This window comes from Rattus norvegicus, chromosome 7 (genome assembly GCF_021556685.1).
Source record: "Rattus norvegicus strain SHRSP/BbbUtx chromosome 7, alternate assembly SHRSP_T2T, whole genome shotgun sequence".
In the NCBI taxonomy this organism is placed as follows: domain Eukaryota; kingdom Metazoa; phylum Chordata; class Mammalia; order Rodentia; family Muridae; genus Rattus; species Rattus norvegicus.
In genome coordinates, this window is record NC_141540.1 from 95174478 (window position 1) to 95193266 (window position 18789).

The 18789-nt window shown below is 38.7% G+C and overlaps 1 long non-coding RNA gene across 1 annotated transcript in view; it reads right to left on the reverse strand.

Moving 5' to 3' along the window:
- The window catches only part of LOC148004795 (uncharacterized), a 30877-nt gene extending 15829 nt beyond the window's left edge, over window positions 1-15048 (reverse strand). Inside the window, exons 1-2 of the long non-coding RNA XR_015624813.1 lie at window positions 14877-15048; window positions 10109-10308 (exon numbers count right to left, since the gene is read on the reverse strand). This is a non-coding gene — a long non-coding RNA (uncharacterized LOC148004795). The remainder of the gene's footprint in view (window positions 1-10108; window positions 10309-14876) is intronic.
- Between the last annotated feature and the right edge of the window lie 3741 nt (window positions 15049-18789).

Here is an 18789-nt window from a genome sequence, read left to right on the forward strand (position 1 = left end):
GATGTGTCATAATAAACTAGATGGATGTCTGAAATTATAGCTAGTAATGGTAAGGCCTGAAGAAATTCCTGGATGCATGTATCATTTAATAGACAGAGGGTAAAATAACCCAGGAAGCTGTGCTACAGAAAGACATAATGTAAGTTTTGCTTTGCTACTTGAGTGCTTGCTGTTAGTGGTACACAACAGTTATTTATCTCTGTACTGAGTTCCAGATACTTCACCTATGGGAAAGAACTGAGAGTCCCAATTTCAAGTTTTTTGTTAGTGTGAGACACACAGCTTAAGGTTTACAGAGGTGTTCTATTCTTATATTCTACCCCTTTATCCACAAGGGACACAGTCGCCATAAGTATTATCCAAAAATAAACTAGTGCTCCTTTGAAAGATAGTCTTTGCAAGGTTAATGAGCCTAGTGGGACCTACTGAGAACATGAGACATCAGGATCAGGAAGCAGCATGACTAAAGGGAATCGGGGTCACTGGGAGCTGCAGGGAGACAAAACTTATCATCTCAATAAATTTTCCAGTGCTCATCTTGATATCCTCCCCTCTGTGTGTTCAAGTTTGCCTATTTCAAGCCCTTAACTATTCGAACTTGCCTTTATTTTCCTGTAAGGAATGGAGTTGAAACAGAACTTCTTTGTCTCTAGTACTCTGCTCAATATTTCATCTTGCCAACAGGAATCCATTGCATTAACGTGGGACACGAACAGGGAGTTAGCAAATGAGAACACAAAGCTTCCTGCACTCCTAAGTGAGGTGGCAACGCTGTGCTTGAGGTTATTTAATTATCCTCATATAATAAACACCCATGTGGTGGTTAGAATATGCTTGGCGCTGGGAGTGAGACGATTAGGAGTTGTAGCCTTGTTGGGTGGAAATGTATCACTTTGGGGGTGGGCTTTGAGATCCTACTCCTAGCTGCCTGGAAGACAGTAATCATCTCCTGGATGCCTTTGGAACAAGATGTAGAACTCCTAGCTCCAACAACACTGCGCCTGCCTGAGTGTTCCTGTGCTTGCTTCCCACTATGATGACAATAGACTATAGAAAGCAATCACAGGAGGGAGGGAGGGAGGGAAGGTGGCATTAGGCAGGGGCCATACCGGTGTATTATATGCCCTGGGGACTAGTTTATATCTGTAGGATTTTATGAGCCAAGATTTCCTTCCATCTGTTTTAGGTGCCCTTGTGTTTTTAATGTAGTAAATTAGAGTTGGGTGATAGTTATGACATGAGGTATTAGAGAACCCAAGACCCCATTTCTGTAGCTGGTTGGGGTAGCGATGTCTGGCGAACTCTTCCAAATTAAATGTAATTACTGAATCCATGTCATTCTACACTTCGATAAAAGAACCCCCCTTACCTAAAGGCCAGCATCTCTTTAGCTACGTCCATGGCTTTTATTTTCTCCTCAAAAGTCCCAATAGTCCCCAGTTACAAAAGAAGTGTCTGTGTTTCCTACTTTTTATTTTCTTCCACAGTGTTTAGTTTCAAAACAACAGTTTTATTATTTTTAGTGTGGAACATCTCAGATTTTATTTTGTAAGAGAATTCCGAGTAATACATAAAGTGAAGAAATCATACAGAATAATTAGTATCTAATTTACTTAAAATTGAATGCCAGCTCCTGCACAAACATGGAGATGGAGATGGTTCCATCACTGTGCTGTCTATACTTAAGAGAATAGAAAGCATGCATGTATTCAGCTCGTGATCTGCTCACGAACACAATATCTGACCATCTCAGATGCAGGGACAACTCTATGTCCTTTGTGGTATACCATTACAAGAAACTATTATGTAGCCATAAGAATTGAACCATAGCATAGATGAAAGTGGTAGAGGCGTTAAGTTGAAAAGTTAGATGCAAAAAAAAATTTATGAAGAGCCTAAAATATGCAAATATATAGACATAAAATAGAAAAGTGATTTCTCCTGGGGGGAGGGGAGATTAGCCTAGATATTAGCTGGCATGAAATTTCTTTGGAGATGATAGAAAAATTCTGGAATTTTATGTAATGTTTATGCAATATAGTTAAAAATCTAAAACAATCACTAAAGTATACATTCTAAAATGTCTCTATAAGCCTCATGTGGTGGTACACACTTTTAATCTCAGCAGCCAGGACTATACAGACAAACCTTGTCTAAAATTCAATTAAATTAATTATATATATATATATATATATATATACATACTTTAGGAATAATATATTAAATATCTCAACATTTAATGCTGACTCATAAAAAAGGTACACAGAAACACATTTGAGTAGCAGAAGAACAAATTGGAAGGGCTTTGATATCCAAAGCTGGAATAATTCAAGCAGAAATATTTATTTGGATTATACTAGATTACATCATGGTTTATAACCCAAAGCATAAAATTAACAACTACAATCATACAAATGTGTATATAAACAAATTGATTAATAAGGAAATAGGGAGAATATATCAGACTCCAACATGAAAGAACTCTGAAGAACGCACAAGGACTATTCTATCCTCAAAGGGGTGAAAGGCATCTATTTCACTAGATCATGACGAGAACGGTGGTTTTCCTCCATTTACTACATTGTGGAGAGTAAAATTGTTGAACTTCACAGTGGAGAAGGCAACTGAGTAAGATCAGAGTCACTCACTAGTGATGTCCCCTTAACAGAATATGTCCATGATGCCACGGAATGAAAAGGAGGCCTATCTCCATGACAGCTATCCCCAGTGTTCACAGTCCAAGTCTCATTATGGGAAGACTGTAATATCAACCTAATTCTAACACAGGCATTTTTAGCAGGATCCTTTTTCAAGGCCATCAGACACGAGGCAGGTGTGGGGACTCTTTCAGAGGTTAATGAGATATTAGAATTAAATGCAATGCTATACCCCGGATGGAAACTTGGACCAGAAAAAGGAGAAAACAGAAAGTGAAGAAAAGGAATACAAAGATATAAAAGTAAGCAAATAAAAGTAGACGGTGAACTCTACTTACCACCATGACACTTAATATTTATTAACTAATAAAATAAAATCATAGTAGTATTAGTTATAAGTAACAGCAAAGTAGGCATAGAGTAGATTCCTAGTACTCTTTGTGCTTCCTACTTAGTCTTTTATATGAATATAAAATTGAACAACCAACCAGGATCTACTTTTAAAATCACATGTTTTTTTTTTTTTTTCAGAGCTGGGGACCGAACCCAGGGCCTTGCGCTTGCTAGGCAAGCGCTCTACCACTGAGCTAAATCCTCAACTCCTTAAAATCACATGCTAATATTTAGAAAACAAGTTAGTTTTGTCTAAGTGTAAGAATATATAACGTCAGACAGTCAACATACTATTTTATATACAATAAGCACTATACAATGATTTTAGTGTGTGTGTGTGTGTGTGTGTGTGTGTGTGTGTGTGTGTGTGTGTGTGTGCATGCATATGTGTATGTGCATGTATACCCAAGGACAATCTCACCTGTCATCTCACAAATGTTGTCTACCTCATTTGAGACAACATCTCTCATTGGCCTGAACTCATCAATTAAGCTAGACTGTCTGGCCAGCATGCAGCAAGAATTTTCTTATGTATCTGTATCCTCAGAGTTGGGGTTCCAGTTATGGGCTGTTTTCTGGGGACCAGGCATACATCCCCATTCTCTCAGCAAACTTTTGATTAATAGGAAAATGCTCTTCATTCATTCTGAGTTTCAGATGGAGCTCTGAGAACTTTCAACAGCCTTATGGCCATGGAGCAGGAAAGGCATCTTTCTATACTGTCAATATCATCTGGACATGCAGCCTCAGTACTGATCGATGAGGACATGTGTAATGGCTGCTCTTCAAGATTTAAACTGGCCCAACATGCTTGCATTAGAAAACAGTTCTGTTTTGTCCCCTGGTGATTTCAGTATGACTGGTCAGATGATGCATGGTCTATAGAAAGGAGTACTGTGAGTTATGGAATCATCACAGTTTCTGAAAGCTATTAGATTAACCATTTCCTTGGATCTTGTCAGGAAAGTAGAAAAACAAAAACAAGAACAAAGAGTGGGATTGGAAGAACTAAATCTAGACTTATCTCCCTTCTAATATGACTTCTTGTTAGGACTCCTATTAAGCTACAAGTTTTCAGTGCTGAAGATCAGGCTAACTTCACTTTAGTTTGGTGAGAAGGTTGGTCCCTGAAGCCCCATGTCTGTGCTTTTTCCAACTGCTGACTAGCTGTTTGGGAGGCCTGTTGATTCATTATCATTTCCAAGAGACATCTGAGATTTTTAACAGAAAGTAACAGTAAGAGATGCAGATAAGAGTTCTAAACGCACAATAAAATATTTATCTCCTAACTGAAGTGTGTTTTTTAAAAATTGAAACTAGAGATTTTTCCAATTTCCAGAATGTTCTCTATAAAAGTTATATAGTGTATTAAGCTCCCAGTTTGATATTTCCTAATGTCTTCTGTCCACTTTCAGTGTATAAATTTTCTTACCCTACTTAATTGCATGAAATTTATTTCCACTCCTGAGTGTTTATTTTTAAGGACTAGTTTACTAGTTTAATCATTCTGAATAATAATATGCTTATAATTCTGCTTCATACATCAACATTAGATACTATCTATTGATTTCCCAGCATGAGAGCCAAAGATTTAAATTCAGGTAGAGCTTGGATTTAAATTATAAATAAGTACAGCAGTTAAAGAATGTAGCTGGGTATAGAATCATTTTTATAGCTTTATTACTGCCTCTTTTTAAGCATTGGTTTCTGCTGAGGTTCTTGTTTGGGGGCCATTGTACCTACGCAGATGTTGTGAGTACAGATGCTTCATGGTTCCTGCCCTGCTCAGCAGGTGTCTCCCACTTCAAACCTCTTATAGCTTCCAAGCCATGACTGACATTGTCTCAGCCCAACAGACAAGCCATATGAAAACAATGATGAAATCACTGGATTCTACCACATCAGCATAGGATACCTCTACAGCGCAGCTCATGAAATAGTGGAGCAGGCCACCACATACACTTAGCATGCGAGAGTCAGTTTTTCAGCCATGAACAAGAACAGTGTCACTTTATCCACAGTCTCTGTTTAAATATACGATATTTAACCGATCTCCTATCTGTTAAAAGGTTACATTAGTGCTTTGGTAAACTCCATGAAAACACACATTCTTTCTACATCAATCCTGCTGCTTTTCTGATAAAAAAAAAGTTAGAAATGGCCCTTGAATACCTCCCCTGATGTGACCATTGCTCTAAGGTAGTCCATTCCAGTACTTAATTTGTTTGTTTGTTTATTTTACCTCCCAAGAAGAGTTTCCCCTCCCTCTCCTCCATTCAGCACCTCCTCCCACCTCCCATCTTTTCCCAACCCCTACCCACTCCTCCTTCTTTTCTCTTCAGAAAAGGCCAGGCCTCCCATGGGTATCATCTGGACATGGCATAAGAGGCAACCCAGCAGGAGACAAAGGTCCTAAAAGCAGGCAACAGATTCAGAGACAGCCCCAGATCTCACTGTTAGGAGTCCCACAGAAGACCTAGGTACCCAACTATAACCTGCACAGAGGGCCTGAGTCAGTCCCATGCAAGACCCCTGGTTGGCGGTTCAGTCTTTGTGAAACCCTATCAGCCTTGGTTAGTTTATTCAGTGGGTTTTGTTGTGGCAAGCTTGCCCCCTCTGACATTCCACTCCAGTCATTTTTAAATTAATGCCTTGGTTTTTGATAAAATGTCTTTGCAAACAAAGAATGAATTGGCAAAAGTGAATGCCACACATCATATGATAATTTTGTTTCCTCCCAGAAATTTCTCTTGAATTGATACAGCAAGATACAGCTGTCTCTTGCTTGAGACAGCAAGCAGAACAGAAGACCATACAGTCCATGTATGTATTCCCATGTAAGATTAATAAGCCTAGGACAAGATTAATAACCTTGACTTGCGGGAGGAACCAAAAGAGTATTCTCTGTTCCCACCATCCCCATGGGGCATGAAAGACTTCTAAATTTGAATATTGAGTATCACTACCTAGGCTAAGAATAGGATGTAACTGAATAAGTTACTCTGGGGATGGAGGAGAGCAGAGAGCACTGGCCATGGGTGGGCCTTGAACTTAAGAGAAGCTCCAAGAAAATATCTGTCAGTGTACATAAAAGCCAATGGAAGCCTGTATCAGCATTAGTGTTTTTAGGACTTAGCTAAGCTGCTTTCTCGTTTTGTCCTGCTCCAGCCAGTATAGGGGCAGGGGTAGAGTATGGAGAATTTTCCTATATCATATCTAAGCACTGTAAGTTTTCTAAGTGAATGCACCGAATGCACTGAAGACAATATAGTTGCAGCAGGGAGAACAGTGAGTGAGTAGATACAGAAGAAGGAGTGAACTCAAGAACAAAGACTGATTCAAAACACATTGATTGCAATTTGTCTTCATCTGCTACATGAACATTGAGCTCTCAAGTGCAATGCAAACATTTCGGTGATAAAGTTAGTCAAAGAAAAGCAATTTCTCATGGTTTTAGTATAGGATACTGAAAGTAACAGAAAAAATAACAGAAGATACCGTTCAAGTCTTAATTTAGTCATGCAGATTTTCTTGTAAAAAATGAAGGCTTTTATGACTTAAAAACTAACCCTATTAAAGATGATAAATATGGGACATGATAAATATGGGGCAGAGCTATGGCATAGGCTAGTAGGCCTGCAAGGTTAATGTAGAAATGAGTCAGTTGTGATTGCTTGTATCCCATAAATACTAATAGGTACCTGACCCCAAGTATGTACAAGAACTCCCAAGCTGATGGACAACGGGGCTACTTGCTGCACACTACTCTTTTGTGATCATCAGCCTTAAGCTAGGAAGTGAAATTTTCCAATCCCCAGAAGCAAATGACATCTTTTTTTCAAACATTCATTCTTTTATGAGGGATAGAGAAGATATTGGGATATTTTCTTCAGGAAGTGCATAGCTAGGCCTTGCTAACAAAACTCAGGGCTCTAGATGAAGACTGGATACAGGATGGAGGGGAGGAACTTCTATAGCCTGAGCTCACTAAGCGGTAGTAAAGGCTACTACAAGGTGCCTGTCTGCTCCTGTCCTTCAGCACCCAGTGTAGGCCCTCATTTGGTGGGTATTCTGGTTTTCCTGGTAGCCTCTACAACAGGGCACAAGCTGTTGCTGAAAAGGCAGGAAGGCCAGAGACCTATCCATTTTTAGTCACTCATAAATTGACCTCTTTCTTTCCAAAAGTTTCTCTAATTTTAGAGAAATCAAGACAACCCAAAAGTCAGACCAATGGTTCCACGTGGTGCAGAATATAAATGCCCGTAGTCAAACCACTGGGACCATACATCTGGATAGGAAAAGGAGTGAAAGAGACATTAAAGTTCTCAACAATAAAACACAAATCCACTTTCAATGGCACCTCTAGGGATTAAAAATATATGGCTTCAGAAATCCAGAGGATTTGAGACACAAATAGAGATTGAGAGGGTGTCTGGACCATCTTCCCATTTCTTTAACTACTGCCACCCTTTAAAACTAAAGAGGCAGCTGTTGGGAGTTTGCCAAGCAATAACTAGTTTATCCATGATTTTAAAGCTCCAAAGAGATTCACCAAAGCCTAAGCCATCCTGTCAATCAGGCTGAAAAAATTCTTAGAAGAAAGTGAAAAATCAAAGCTCTATTTGAAGAAATTAGTCTCAAGGATTGAAAGTTAAAGCAACTAGCTCCTTCTTAGAGCCAAAAGAATAATTTATAAACGGCACACTCTGATGGTGGCCAGCAAGACAGGGAGGATATGACCTCATGGGGTTGATTAGTAACTCCACTTATACTTGCGTGCATATTGACCTCAATGGGATCTAAGCTGAGAGAATACCCCAGAAGGAAGAATAAGCAGGATTACTTAGTCCTTAAGCCCTGTTCCATCTTCCCTATTGTGGTAGAACAAACCTCCATCTACTTGGTACTAATTGACACATTTAGAATCATCTAGAAAACTAAAATCCATGATGCACTGCTCACCTACTTTCTGCTGTGTTGAGAGGGGATGTCATGGTCTGGATGATTTAAATATGAGGCCATCATTAAGGTCAAATACTGAGTCACTACTCTATATTCCAATGTCACCCATAATAGGGCTACCTTTCCCAGCCCAGAATGACTACAAACTTCTCAAATGAAATTTGAAGAAGGTTTCAATGTTATTTTTGAAAACTAAGGGTTAAAAAAGCAAATATGACAGTGTATTGCAAGGGAGAGACATATAAGGACGCTGTACTTTACACTCCGTTTGGCTATGGAAAGAAAACAGCCCTTAGAAGGCAAAATATATTAAATAAAATATTTTAAGCCTTGGAAATGGTAAAAGATATATGTGAAGCAGAAATATATGGGTTTATTAGTACTAATCATGCCAGAGACTTCTGCCTGTGCCGCTCAAGGCCAGCTATGCATCCATTTCTAACACAGATCAGGGGCAGATCAGGGGTTTCTTGGTGTCTTTATCGGTTTGTTTCCCAGCTAGCTCAGATGAGTTCTAAATACTGATGACATTTAACTTCCTAAGAGTATGATTGATGGTAGCCTGTGTGCATCTTCTAACACCAGAGACCCCTACAATTTGTTCAACATCTGCAACTCTCTCAAGGGCCACCTATTAAGTCTCATTCATCCCTCATCTTCCAGTTTTGCTGAGCCCAGGAATTTGCCTACTCTTAGAAATAGCCGTATCATCTCACCTGAGTCCAAAGCGCCATGTCATCTCACCTACCCTGTGCTGCTAGGTACTTACATGCTCCAGATTTCAATTGGGTATAAGCTAGGATATTTCTAATTGCTACTAAAGTCAAAAATTCTACTCATGTTTGGGAAATTCCTAGAGTAATTTGTATGTGCTTTCTACATTCTGTGGCTGTACGGTGGTGTCAGAATGTTTCAGTTTGGAACCTTGACTCACATCTCCTTGCTTTGTTTTCTATGGAAAAACTATTTCTCTTTACTTTTATTGAAAGCTGAAACTTTCCACTCTTCCTACTCTCAAGAAGAAAAAGAGAATGAAAAAATGAAAGATCTACTTTTAAGCTGTTTTGTTCATAAAGCTGTTGGCAAAAGGCCTTATTATTTTCCTAACACCTTTATAGCTGGTTTCTGCACGTAATGTCCTATTTAAGTCTCTGCTTCCTGCTTGATCCAATATGGTGATTAGCTGATCCTATGATTAAAATATTTTTGTGATATCTGTGTAATAGAGAACCATTTGGGCAAGGTACTCTTTATACTTTTTCCTATGTTAGTTTTGGAATCTTAAGGCAGACTCTTTTGTAATTTTTAAAAGTTGACAAGATTTTTGAACTTCACCAACTTTGAAAAGAAAGTTCAGAATTGCTGCTTTCGTTGTTAGTGAGTGGATGCATGGGAGTTTCTATTTAAATATAAATGTAACATTAGGAGTTGGGAAGAGGAAACTTGGTTTATGCTGTGTTCTAATTGATGGCAACTAGTAACACTAATTTTAAAATCTTGTAAGTAATAAAAACATTTACATGAATAGCAAACAAGTATTTACCCTCAAACATTATTCTAAATCATCAAGGATTAAAGTCATATCAACTAATGAATGTTTAAAGGACTGAAAAGTTTGGTATAATGTTTCTTTGTTTCTGGAGACAAAATTGCACAACTAAAAATGTGCTTATGGCAAATAAAAATAATAGGGACATTTGACAGAAATACACACACACATGAGAGCACATGTGCACGCACACACACACACACACACACACACAGAACCATATGTTTCTCTATGCTGGTAGTATGTAGAATTATAATATGAACGTATTCTGTTCATGGTGGTGAACAAACTATGAGGTACTAAGGAGTAAGTTTTGAAAAAACTATAAACAGAAGTTAATAGAGAAGTTAGGCAGGAAGTATATAGGAAAAAGAATGTAGCTTCTACATCTTACTTATACCCAGGTCTAAAGGAGGTTACTGAGAGACTGAAGAGAACAGTCATAATTGGTGAACAAGATATAGAGTTTACAAAGACTTGTACTGTGTTCAATTACCATGGGGAGAGGAGCTTTAAATATTGTATTATCTACATAGTGATGTCATACCTTAGCTGCTTTTTCTTTGCATGAATAACCTTTCAAGGAATAGTCGGCATAGAGAATGGGAAAGACACAAATTCAGCTCCAGATACCATGAGTTTTCTCACAATTCCCAGGACACATAAAAGAAAGTTGTGTCTCCACAGACGAAGAGTTGAGCATCCTCGTCTTCAAGTGTTTCCATTGTCCCTTTCATTTGGCAAGTACTGTGTGAACAGAAGGTGTCACTTCAGGGACATGACATTTGATGGTGAACTTTTGTTTTAGCAAGCATTATACAAATAAAACTCTCTTCTTGAAAACTATAAACAGATATTCAACAGTTAGACATACAGCCTTAAGCACTCTTAGATGATAACTTTCACAAATAAAAACATCAGTTCTTATTCTCACAAAAAAATACAAATTCCAATCACAGGTGTAAGGATTGTTCTTGGATGTTTCATGAAGGATCTTGTGTGTGTGTGTGTGTGTGTGTGTGTGTGTGTGTGTGTGTGTGTGTGTGTATGAGAAAGGTGGAGAAGAAGGGGAGGGGCTTGTGGGGGAGGGATGCACACATATGCACATGTTGCCCTCAGTTGCCCTATGCCTCTTCTTTTGAGAGAAGTTCTGTCACTGGTCTGGAACTAGTCAGGTAAAGAAAATTAATTTAGCTGACCACTGAGCTCCAGGGATCTGTCTGTCTCCATCTCCCTAGTGGTAAAGATATGAAACTACACTATCATACCCTGGGTGGTACATGGATTCTGAGGCTCACAGACTAAGTTATCTCACCACATTTTATGATGGATCTTGCTCCAAAATCAGTCAGGAAAATCTTGACAAAGCAATACAAGAAAGAAATTGTTTGCTAGACAATAGACAATGTTGTAAGAGTTTCTCATTTAAAAAGATAAATTAATAATTGGAATAAAATAAATAAAATAAATCCTAATATTTCTGAATTTGCAGCAATAAAGTTACTATTTTATTGCATTGGTAAAAAGTCTTATTTAAAGAGGGCATCAGATCTCATTACAGATGGTTGTGAGCCACCATGTGGTTGCTAGGAATTGAACTCAGGACCTCTGGAAGAGCAACCAGTGCTCTTCACTCCTGAGCCATCTCACCAGTCCCGATGTTCTCATTCTTAATAACTGAGTAGTATTCCATTGTGTAAATGAACCACATTTATTATATCTATTCTTCTATTGTGGGACACCTAGGTTGTTTCCATTTCCTGTCCATCACAAATAAGGCCACTATGAACATAGTGAAACATGTGCCCCTGTGGCATGGTAGGGGATCTTTTGGGTATATGCCCAAGAGTGGTATAGGGGGTCTTCAGGTGGATCTATTGTCAATTTTCTGAGGAACCTCCAGATTGATTTCTAGAGTAGTTGTACCAGTTTGCAATCCCACCAGCAGTGGAGGTGTGTTCCTCTTTCTCCACATTGTCACCAACGTGTGTGGTCACCTGAGTTTTTGATCTTAGCCATTCTGATTGGCATAAGGTGGAATCTCAGGGTCATGTTAATTTGCATTTCCCTGATCACTAAGGACTTTGAACATTTCGTTAAGTGGTTCTTAGCCATTCAAGTTTTCTCTATTGTGAATTCTCTGTTCAGTTCTATATCCCATTTTTGATTTGTTTTTTTGGGGGGGGGGTGTTGGAGGTTGTCTTCTTGAGTTCTTTATATATTTTGAATGTTAGCCCTCTATCAGATGTGGAGATAATGAAGACTTTTTTCCAATCTGTAGGTTGCCTATTTGTCCTATTGACTATATCCTTTGCCTTACAGAAGCTTTTTCAGTTTCATGAGGTCCCATTTATCAATTCTTGATCTTAGAGCCTGAGCCATTGTAGCTCTGTTTAAGAAATTCATGCCCCTCCTTGCCAATCAGTTTGAGGCTCCTTCCCACCACACTTTCTCTTCTATTAGATTCAATGTGCTGGTTTTATGTTAAGGTTCTTGATCTACTTGGACTTGAGCTTTGTGCAAGGTGACAAATATGGATCTATTTTCATTTTTCTCAAAAAATGGAATAGAACCTGAGGTCCAGTGACAGACTCCGAATTGGGATCCAGCTCAAGGTGAGGCTCCAAGGCCTGACACTGTTACTGATGCTAAGGTGTGCTTACAGACAGGAGCCTAGCATGGCTGTTCTCCAAGAGACCAAACAAGCCGCTAAAAGTGTCAGATGTAGATAGTTAAACACAACCAATGGACAGAAGCCAGGGATCCCTGTAGTTGAATTAGGGAAAGGCTGGAAGAAGGTGAGGAGGAGGGTATCTAACCTGGATGCCCGAGATCTCTCAGACCAACCAGGCAGCATACACTATCTGATATGAGGCCCCTGACACATATACACCCAAGGACTGCCTGGTCTGGCCTCAGTGAGAGAAGATACACCTAAGCCTCAAGAGACTGGTCTGGTGATGTAGGGGTGGGAGTGCTCACACCTCCTCTTGGAGACAGGGGAGAAGGAGAGGAGATATGAGATGAGGAATAGTCAGAGGGTAGACCAGGAGGGAATAATGTCTAAAGTGTAAAACAGATTAAAGAATAAAAATTTCAAAAAAAGATTTAAACTGACAATCATAGCTGACTAGAGTTCTAAATGAGGATGTAAATTAAAATGTTTAGAAACACAAAATTATGGGTAAGATCTTTATATCAGGTGTAGTAAAATGTGTCTAACATTAGGCAGGGAAAAGTAAGGGCTACAAAAATAAGTCATGCTGAGAGATAAATGGGGGGAGGGAAAGCAACAATAATTTTCTCATAATAATTGAAATAAACCTGAGTTCACAATCTTTTTATATAGGTGAATATACTTGTAAGTCTTAAGGGAATCAATAACATTACTAATGATGACAAGTGTCATGTAAATCTCCAAAATACAGCATATCAGCATTTGAGAAATCAGAAGCAGAAAGATCACCTCACTTTCTCAAACTATTCTCCTCTGGGCAGGTTATAAAACCTTCCCATGAAGCATGTCATAACGCCCTCATATGTGAGCTCCTGTCCCCAAGCCCCTCCCACCACATTCATTCAGTCTTCCAAACATGTGGAGGAAAGAGCTATCTTATCTGAAAATAGAGAGACAGGGAGCTGAGGCTGTGGCTCTTGGGGTACATTGCTTGCCAAGCAAGCACGGGACTTGAGTATGGATTTTCAGAGCCTCCATTACTCTGGATGCAGTAGCAAATATCTATATCTCAGGCACTTCTACAAAAGGTGAAGAGTAGAGACAGGAGAATATTTGCTCATAGATGAGCAAGCCTAGTGACACAGCAATAACAAACAACAGCAGCAACAATAACAAAATATCTCAAACTGAAAGTTAAGGAGCAACACCTGAGGTTGTCCTCTGACCTCCCTATGCATGCAGTGTCATACACACTACATTGACATGAGTGTGCACAGAGATATACACACAAACACACTACACACACACACACACACACAGAGAGAGAGAGAGAGAGAGAGAGAGAGAGAGAGAGAGAGATTTTAAAGGGGGCAATACCAAATGGAATCAGAACAATCAGACATTGATAAATTCTCCCTTTTATTACCATATGGTTATACCTATCTATCCTATCAAAATTTTTCGTGGCTATCTACCTTTCACCAAGCCTGTTATGACATATATTAGGGTGTAATTGTTCTTTGCCTCCTAATTTAATTGAGATGGTTTTCATGCCACATAGGACTTATATTAACTAAATTTGCCTGCTTTTATCTAGCTAATTTGTTAGTATAGAACCCTTAATAGTGAATCTAAACATCTAGATTATAGTTTTTGCCTTACATTCGTGATAATGAACATATATATGTGAAAATGATTATATAAATGTTCATCCTACAAACGATATTATTTTATTGAAAGTTCTATGTACAAATGAGTAAATTTGAGTGACAGTCGAACGAAAGGACCCACAAACATATTTTTTCTCTGTCTCTGTCTCTGTCTCTGTGTGTGTGTGTGTGTGTATGTTTGTGTGTGTGTATGTGTGTATGAGTGTGTGTAGTGCATGTTAGTGAAGACAGTAGTAGACAGAGAATATACTATATATTCTTTTACAGTGTCATATTTATGTGTAACAAGAATATATTACTGAAGATATTTGAAAACATTTAAATTGTATTAGTGAAATACATATTTATATTGAACTTCATACATTTTACTGCAACAATAAACTTTTATTAAAATTGAATTATAAATCAATAGAGCTAGAGTTATCTCAGAAGTCACTTACTTACAAACTATGTTGACAAGTGATGTTTGATATGTAACCTATAAAGTATTTGTACATTACAGTTTAGGAAAGAAAACCTAAGATAGACAAAGAACAATCCATTTTCAAGGTGTCTGAGTAGGTAACCACTCTACTCTGAAATTCATCGAAGTCCTGGGAGTAAGCAAGGATAATTGCAGGATCCTCCAGCATTCTTGCCTGTGTCATTTACTCCATTTAAGGATAACATTAACTTTATAAATCATAATACATTAAAGTATTGTAAAGATGAAAATAGTCAAATAGCATTTTTAGTATTGTTTAGGTTCTATGGGGGCCCAGGCTGTTCTGTGGTTTTCATAACATTACATATTGTTAACTATGTGAGTGCTCCAGCCTTCCTGGAAATCCGATTACCCTTGCATACACTTGGTCTTTTGTTTAACTAAGATCCTCATTTTTGCACAGAGGGACCCAGTTCAGAAGCTTTAACCAATTTATCCAAGAACACCCAAGATGATGAGAAGGATAGGGGAATTCAATCCATACCTGCGGGATCTTCAGTCCTGGCTCAGAAACTCCCCACCTGCCCCAAACTGCAATGCAAGTCCTGACAAAACTGAAGAACCAACTCTCAAATATCTTCCCCCAGCAGGTTCAAGAAACAGTTCATGGTAAGAAGAGCAGAGAAGGCAAAGGTGCTCTTTGTGTTGTTGTGGGTATGTGGATTGGGTGGGGTGCTTTTGTAGGGTAAGTGTATAACACAGGTGAAAGGGAAATGACTTGGCCCACGGAAATGGATTGCACCGGAAGTGAGAACTGTGGGAGGCTGGAAAATTGCTGTGGCCTCGAGCTAGTAATTTGTATCCCATCCTACCTTTCTTTCTTGTCCAAAGGGAGGGCAAAGGACCTTGAAGAACAGGAGTAGGAGGGAGAAGAAAGGAAGAGCTGGTGGGAGTGAAGGCCAGGACTCTTTCCTTCCTGTTCTCACCACGTTCTCCCACTCATGTCTGAGTTCCACTGAGGCCCAGGCAGAGGCTTCTGAGGAAAGCAAGCAGCATTTCTGGGTGATGTTCTAGGTATTATATAGGTATTAAAAATGATATCTGGGGATTCTGGATTCAAATTCTCTAGGAAGCAGATGTCTCTTCTTTGCAATACTATTAGATGGCACTGAGTGAATGAATAAATGAATGAGTGGATGGATGGATGGATGGATGGATGAATAGATGATACAGATTATAGGATTTTGATGTTTGTGTGTTGCTTTCTGGTTTTCCAAGTGTCCTCTGGATATTCAGTCATTCCCATTTGCTTTCAGCTTACTGAAAATAAGCTGCCCAATATAGTGTGAGAAATCTAGCTTTATGAGCTCAGTCTCACACATACCAAGCTCTAGTTCATCATCCCAGACTACCTGCATTTCTGTGTGAGTTAGCTACAGATGTAAGGGTCCCCAAACATCAGCAGCAGATTTAGTAGTCTAATTGAAAATTCAAAAATACCATAAAAATCTTTTTTTTACTGTTACTTTTTTTAAAAAACACAGGATATATCTCAAGACAAACTAGATGGACACAGTCGGGAGCCTGGGGCTTTCATTTCTCCATTGAGTGTCACTGTCTTAGCACCTCAATTCTGTTTCCAATTGAAAAAGACCCTGGACTTCAATGCTTTTATGTAGGTTTTATTAAGTAACACGATTGTTATGTCACTGGCCATTGGTGATTGAATTCAGTCTCTGACCTCTCTTCTGTCCTAGGAAGTCCAGGCATGAGACCGAGAGTGCTAAAGCTTTCATTTGACTTCTCTGCAAACCAGTTCCCATCCAGTCACTTATGAATGGCTGCAGTCAAGAGATGTAATTATCAGTGCAGAGTCTAGACTATTGGATGTGAATGTTCTCAAACCCAAAAAGCTATTCCTAAAGGTATTGATATCTCCATGCAGAAAAAAAAATCTGTTACACCAGAGTGACTTAATTTCATACTAAAATACAGTTTTTCTCAGAGAAGAATTAATATTTCTTTCTTGCATTAGAATCAATTATTTGACTTAATCTGGGAGTAAAGTGGCAATTATCCCATAATCTAGAAACTATTGTTTTAAATGAGAGCTATCTCACTGGATGAAACCGCACAGTCTATTGCCTTTCCAGGGGAAATGCAAAGATTCCCACAAGTTGGGTGGTAGAAATAATACAGACCTATCTTCATACAGATCTAGTATAAATGTCCAAAACCAAGAGTTCCTTGGAGAGACCATGGATGAGTTTGTTCCCAGCATCTCCCTGAAGTTTGTACATAGCCCTCTTTTAAATTGAAACTCTCTGTTCTTTGTGCTTATCTAACTGTTCCAACATTAACTTTCTAAGCATTAGGGTCCACCCAAATGTGTCCACTTCAATATCAAACCCTACATCCAAAGGCTGTTACATTCTGAGGTGGTAGGGCTTGTAACATCTGAACTTTTGGGAGGACACATGCATACTTCCCCTGAGTAGTTTAGGCTCTTACTATAAGATGGGCATACCTTCCCAATCTGTTACTAAGAGTTATTATGTAAGGACTTTGTGCAGGAGATGGGATGAGAATAGAAATGGTAATCTAGAGAGACCATAGAGAAGCCAAGGTGTTATGAGTTCAATACAATGTATTCCCCTAAAGATTCATGTATCACGTTTAGTGACCAACTGGTGGGCCTTCGAGAACCAGTTAGATTCTGGGTTCACTGGTGAATTCAATAGATTATTCCCTTGATGGATTCATAATGTATAGACAAACTTGGAAGCTGATGGCCCCATTAAAGGATGTAGGTATTGGTAGCTGTACTCTTGAATGGTGAATTTAGCCTACTGCCCCTTCTTAGCTGTTACCCTTTCTGCCTCCTGTCATCCATGCAGTGAGATGCTTTGTGTTACTATCTTTTGGATTTATGATGCCTACTTGTACCTCAGACTCAGCAATGGAGCCAGCTGACCATGAATTAGGAACTGCAAAGCTAAGTCAGAACAACACTTCTTCCCTACAGTTGTTTTACTAAGGTATTTTGTAACACTGGTGAGAGGCTAGCTGATTCCAAGGAAGAAAAGAAATGGTGTCTTCATCCTCAGAGAGTGACTTGGGAATGGGTCTATCTTTAAGGTCAGTCCATGCATAGACTAAATTAAAGGCCACCATAAGGCATGTTTCTAATAAGTCTCATACCCAGAATTGCCTCCAAGTGAACACCCAGTCACCAGACTCAATGAAGTTTTCTCTGACTAAATAAGAGAGTCAGCCTAAGAGTCAAGCTTGTCCCTCGCCAAGTTGGCACTCAACAAGTGGATATGCCTTGCCGATCATCTATTAATAAATAGTTTTTAGGCTGTGATGAGACACAATTTTGGGGGAAAATTTAATATGTAACAAGCAAGGAGTGAGTATGAGAGAGAAAGAGAGAGAGAGAGAGAGAGAGAGAGAGAGAGAGAGAGAGAGAGAGAGAGAATGAGAATCTTTATTAAAGGTACTTTTACACATTGCAATTTTTCAATTGAATTTGATTCAAGGTATTTGAGTTTGCTTCACTTAAATTAGTTCTTTTTTCATTGACATCCACAATTAATATGGCTATGCTTATTATACAAATGAAAAAGAGAATCAAAACTCCAAACACACATTCACCCTTAACTTGTTATGATATTCCATCTAACACAAAAAATGAAATAAAAGAAGAAACCCCAAACCCAAAACACTTCCGTCTTAAGTATCAGTGAACTGTTATCTGAGATAGAGAAGAAGGAACCTATAGAAAGAGAGAATGATAATGTGTTTTTGACTACCCACAAGTGTAAAAAGCAGAGATGTTTCATTCAGGGTTGACTGAGTGCCATACAGACTGCTGTCTAGGCCTGGGATAATGATTTCCCCACTAAAGTCTTGGCACAATTCTTGCTTTTAAAGGCATTCAACATCAAAATATTAGGAAAAAGGTTGACCTTGATGACTTGTTTGTGTGAACATTGTTAGAGTATGAAGTTATATTCCAAGGATAAATTTCAACCAAAAATCCCATTTCATAGACAATCAAATTAGACAATCAAATAATACTACTTACGGAAGCCCACATTCAGAGGCATTGACTACAGTGTGTGTGTGTGTGTGTGTGTGTGTGTGTGTGTGTGTGTGTGTGTGTGTGTGTGTGTATACTCTAATTAGTATGGCCTATGCACACCGATGTTTGAGGAAAATCACTTAAGATTCAGTTTCTTTCCTGAAGGTTTTTGTCATAGAAGAAAACAAAGCCACACTCAGAACTAGTTGCTCTTATTCACAGGGTTTGTTGGGGTTTTATTTTTATTGAGAATAGATTTATTTCTCATACAATAATTCTGATTATAGCTGCTCCATTCTCTCCTCTCAGTTTCTCCTCCCCTCCCTTCCTCTCTTTTCCTCTCCATTGAGATCCACTCCCTTTCTGTTTT